This window comes from Pholcus phalangioides, unplaced genomic scaffold (assembly GCF_987345545.1).
Source record: "Pholcus phalangioides strain wild (caught in Gottingen) unplaced genomic scaffold, Ppha-v1.0 ptg000017l_1, whole genome shotgun sequence".
Classification (NCBI taxonomy): domain Eukaryota; kingdom Metazoa; phylum Arthropoda; class Arachnida; order Araneae; family Pholcidae; genus Pholcus; species Pholcus phalangioides.
This window is the reverse complement of record NW_028301610.1, coordinates 44,346,232-44,352,166: the sequence shown is the minus strand read 5'-3', so window position 1 is coordinate 44,352,166 and position 5,935 is coordinate 44,346,232.

The window sequence follows — 5,935 nt, the reverse complement described above, 5'->3', positions numbered from 1 at the left end:
TGATGTATGTTGAACCAAAGTATAAAGGTATAATTTTTATTTGAACTCATGCGAAAAAAAAAAAAAAAAAAAATTAAACATTAATTACGAAGGTTGAATAATTTTTCATTCAGTTAAAATTAAGTTTCATTAGAATTAATTTTATCGTCTGCTTGTGGACCACCTATACCATCGTCGCGGATCATAGGCGAGTTATCACCATGGAGTGCATTGTCACACAACATTAATTAGGTATTCGCACTCATTATAAAAAATTGAAATGATAGAACTAAATAAACTTAGCCGCTGTAAGCCGCTGTGGTGGTCGAGTGGTTATAGTGCCGGACTCGTGATGCGAGGATCCGGGTTCGAACCCCACAGTGGTGGTCGGCTGAAGTTGGTTTTCTGTGGTTCCCAACTTCAAGGCGCAAATGCGAGCCGATCTCCCCGTTAAAAAGTCTCGCCACAGAGAGCAACAGTCCTACAACGGTAAATCATTCAACCATAACACTTCACTCATAGTTTGTAAAACTGGGGGCAGATGACAGCACTACACATAACAAGCATTACACAGAAACACACTTTACGTCAGGTTGCACTACACGTACACGCACATTCCCGTATGTACCGATTCGTTGGGGGGTTCCGCGGGGGGGGGGAAGCATGTGTGGTGTAGCAGTAGTAGGTAGGGGCTCGGGGATCCATGATGTTCTTAAGTCAGCCACCTCGTTGGGCAATTTGCCTGTTGTGGCGTTGTATTTGTATTTGTATTGTTGTATTTGTATTTGTATAAAATTTATCACGAATTCTCTTGTTCAAGCTTGTTTTATTATCAACTTGTCCATCAAAATGGGGAAAAAAATTGAAATAATTGATTACTTATGTTTATATAGTTTTTTGTTTTTATGTCGGTCAATCCCACTTCTCTTGTTTACTACACTCAACAATTATGAATGTTGATAACGTAATTATACTTCAATTTGTGTGAATTTTACTTGTGACCGCTTTTGAACAGTAACTTTATCTATTGGGACACAAGCGTTGCTACTTGTACACAGTGGCATCTCAACAGAAAAGGGGGGTATAGTTGGTCCCATACCGCACAGACTGGAATAAGAGCTTCAAAATTATTAAGAATTTTTATTAATACACATATGCAACGTTTTGAATGAATAAATTTAAGGTGCTCCAAAAAGTGCTTGGGGCCCCGGTGCCCCCGACTCGCTTTTGGAATCAACGCTGAGGGCATATAGCAGATTATTCTGTGAAATTTTAATTTCTCAGGCTACATTGAAATGAAGTTGATGAATTCACCATAATAAACTAATATTCCTTCATTTTTTTCATGCATATTGAAAGAAATCAATCAAGTGAAGATAAACTGTAACTTCCCTTAGGGGTAAGTTGTCACGTGAGACAACTAACCCCGTTTCGTTTCTGACAACTAGCTCCAGATCCGCATGGCTAAAAAACTTAATTCCACAACAATTTTTTTTTTTGTTAACGAGCAAGTTTGTAACTATGTAAAATAATAGCTTATACATTACTTTATAATAGACATACTTGGTAAAATCGATTAATAAACGCATAATATTGAAATTTTTAAAACAAACCGAAACAATGAAAAATTACTAATCCAGTGAAAATTCAGGACCGAAGCAGATGAATACTAGAAAGAAGGATCCCCTTAACTGGATGAGCAAACTGTACCATTATGTGTGTGTGTGTGTGGACAGTGGGCAACATCTATGCTCTGAGAAATAATGCTCGTGACAACCAACCCGTGTGACAAGAAGCCCCGGTCTACACCGATATGCCTATATTTCAAACTACGTGAGAGTATTTTCTGAAAATGTAATCTTTAAACATGAATTAAAGGACTGTCTTAGTCTATCGAAAAACGTTAGAAGTCCACCGTTACGAGGCATTTCCAACGTAATTTTTCTTGTCGTCTGACCATCCCAACTCATAATAAAAAATGAACAATTTCCATGTAATTCTTAATCGATTATTTCCAAAATCCAACGACTGAAGAAAAATAAGGAAGAAAAAAAAAATCCATAAAAAAAAGATATACCTTGAAACACGTATCACAGACGTGCCGCCTGCACACCTGCATCTAATCCCAGCAAATATCAAGGAAGATTTCATGTCCAAAGGCGAAGCCCCAAAATTACTGGTTGACAATCCCCGTTGACATCTTCCAATTATCTGTCATCTAGATATATCCGACAACACGCCTCAAACCGCCTCAAGGTTGGGTGGTCCCGGATCACTAACATTAGCAATTTTTTTTTTTTTGTTTATAAGTCCTCGAAAATACCTTAGAACAATCTGTTCAGTTTTTAATTAATATAAAAACATTTAAAATTAGTTTATATTGAAGTAGTATATTTCTTTTAAATAAAATACGAATTATTAAAATATAATTAATTCCTGATATATTCCGAGAAGAAAAATTTTTTCAAATATAATTTTCTTTCCTTATAATCACAAATCCAGGGTATGCTATACGCCAGGGGTTCATAACATTTTTCAGCCGCGATCAGCAACAAAATTAGCTTCGTGAACCATGGTACTGCTTGTTTTTCGAAATTAGTGATACCAGCGACGTAATAAGTGCATTTGTAATACGACTGTAATTGGATTTGTATGACTCATCTAGGAAGCCCATGAGAATGAAGTTTGGGTCATGACCCTTAGCTGAGGACCAACAGCTCAAGAGTGTGCCTGTTTGTGGATTTTTATGACCCATCTCTTGGAAGCCCGTAGAAATCAACTTTGGTTTGTGGCCCATAGTTCAAGAGCTCCTGAATGTTAGTGGATTTGAATGTTTCACGTCTCTCGAAGCCTCTGCGAATCAAGTTTGGGTCACGACCTATAACGTAGCTCAAGAATCACTGGCCGTTAGTTGATTTGAACGACCCATCTAGGAACCCCTGCAACTCAAGTTTGGGTCGTGACCCTTGGGTTAATAACCCCTGATATAGGCTTAGGTTATGTGTGACTACATGTATTTTGGTCTTTTTTATATAATTTTCATTAATTTTTTTTCAAGATGTTAATTAGTACGAGTGTCATGCTGAAATATTTTGGCAAACATTTTTTAATAGTTATAATTTATTTAATTGGCAAAACAACAACAAAAAACAAGAACCTTTATCTTCATCTACTCTGCATCTTCATCACTTTTTAACAAAATCTCACAATCTTTTCTTCAAGCGTGAAAATACATCTGCGATAGAATTCCGTTTCAGCTTTTAGAGACACAGTTTCAGTGCTATGTTAACGCATGTGCCCATTCAGGCTCAGCACGAGGGGGGGACAAAATGTTTTTAAACAAGGCCGATCGTCCACGGGGTAAAATTCACACAATAAGCTTCCCTCGTGTTCTTGTGGGTATCTCACTATCATGGAGCCTCAACCAGGATGATGTTTTTGGGGACCAGTAGGTCTACTCAGCTGAAAGTAAGAGTTTACACATTTACTTACTTACTCCGGTAAATTATAGAACCATAGCACCAGATCTCATCGTGCAGGTTCCTATGGACATGAAATCTCTAGGTTAGTGATGGGCAAACTAGGAGGAGTTCTATAGAGGTTCTATTCCACAAGTCGCAGTTTTCGAAATAATAGTATAGAAATTTCAATTTCATGGTTTTAAAGAAAATGCATTCAAGGGATGTTTCTTTTTTAGCATATGAAAAATAGGAAAATATAGTTGTGAGAATTCAAATAGAAATTGATTTAAAAACATTTGCATGTGGAAAAAAATAGAACACATATGCAATAAATGTGCACATATAAAATTATTGAAGTATATTATTTTTTTTTCCGCAGTTGTAAGGATAAACCATAGTATCTGATTTGCAATTCAACCGTGGCAGTCCTCAAAGTATACAGCACATTCCACTACTTCTTTTCCAAGCATAAAAATTCCAATTATGTTGGATGTCCGAATATGTCCGGCCCGCCAAAATGTTTTTTTTTTTTTGGCCCACTCCTAAAAAAGTTTGCCCATTACTGCCTTAGGGCCATGCGTTAGGGTAGACCTATTTCTATGGGCAGTTCTGCTGGATTAGGAAAGTGTAGTTACCCCTTTTCCTGCCATATATTTCATTTAAAAGCTTCACACACACACACACACACACACACACACACACACACACACACACACACACACACACACACACACACACACACACCTTCCATGGTTCCTCTTTTACTTGATTTGCACCCGTGATCCCCTTAGTATATGTCAGCCGTGATCCCCTTAGTATAATATGTCATGATCACAAGGGGCCACATGGCCGCGTAGAACCACTGGTCTTACTAAACTTCAAAATTCCGATAGAGATTCATTCTTGATCACAAAATGACCTTGGTTGACGTTGAATGACGTTCTTGATCATAAAACTACATATTGAAAAAGTACTTTAACATTTATGATCTAAAATTTTGAACTATTTCATAAATATCAAATTATAAATAATATAGAATTAGTCAGTTCAATTAATAAAAGTTGATTAATCAATAATAAATAGACGTAACAAAAACCACATTTGTAATCATCTCTATCTACTCTGGTGAATTATAGATACATCGCAAAAAAAAAAAAAAAAAAACACACACACACACAGAAAGCAACAATATACTTTTTTTTGCATTCTTCTACTTAATCCAAAGAAATTTATGGTAGAATGCTTTTCTAATTCCCCCTCCTCCAACTGTTCCAAGTGATTTAACCTCCACTCCTAAACGATATTTTAATTCGACGATGCATAGGCAGCTTACTTACAAGCATGTGTCGAGACCGCCCATCATCAGCTATACACCAGTTTTGCTGGGAAAAGCAAAGGTGTTAAAATTGAAGTGACGCCTTGGAACTGAATGGTTTGGAGTGTAAAATGGAGGATGGGAAAGTGCAGAGAGAGAGAGAGAGAGAGAGAGATGAGAAATTTCTAGTTCATTAGTGATCGTGAGGTCGGGTGCATAATATGTTTACGTGCTGTTGATGCAACCACACTGCCTGTTTTGGTCCATCGTCGCGCACGGCATATTATATAGAAGTTCAGTAAGAGATGTTTGGTTCGAAGACGTGAGAAAACTTTAATATGCGCGCGTGTCGAATTCCTATTGTTGGACCGAAATAATGCTTCTGCGACACTTGCGTGTCTATTTACATCATGAAAGTGTCGAGTATATTTTATGTTACTTATTATCACTATTAACACGCGAATTTAAAAAATTAGTAAAATTTACAGTTTTTGGCTATTTAATATCTACGTATTTATGTCAAGCTGTAAGAGACTATTGTGTTTCTACAATAGTATTGTAGCAATCATGCAAAAGATAGTAATTGTTCTTCAACCCACTAAATTTTAATGTTCAAATGCCGTATTTTAACGTGCATAAGGAATCCCTTTTTGCCAAAAATTTGGCATTAAAAAAGGGGGTTTATTATGCATGGAATAGTATTATAGACATATATCGTTTTCAACTTTTAAACAAATTTAAAACCCAAAAAATCGAGGGGTTCTTTATGCACGTTAAAATGCGGTAATTCATCGCAGTATATGGATTAAGTTCTTGGTGGCGTCGATCATAAAGTTTGAAGGGTTGATGATGATCTAACTGCAGTCTGATGACTTTGCAGCTTTGTTCACAACTGCTACAATTTTGAACTATTTTTATTCCATAGCGTTATATATTCAGAATATGTTTATTTTATATATGTTAAAATTTCTCTCTCTCTCTCTCTCATCAGAACTAGATGAAAGTACACGCTTATCACATAAAATATCGTGCACCTTCGAAATATTACGTACAGGTTTGAGTCCGTACAAGAGCATAACTATAGTGACAAATGTGTAAGTTGAGCACCTATGGCGCAAGAATTTTTTGGTCCTAGATGGTCAATTTACATAGGTCCTGTAAATACAGAAAATAACATTTA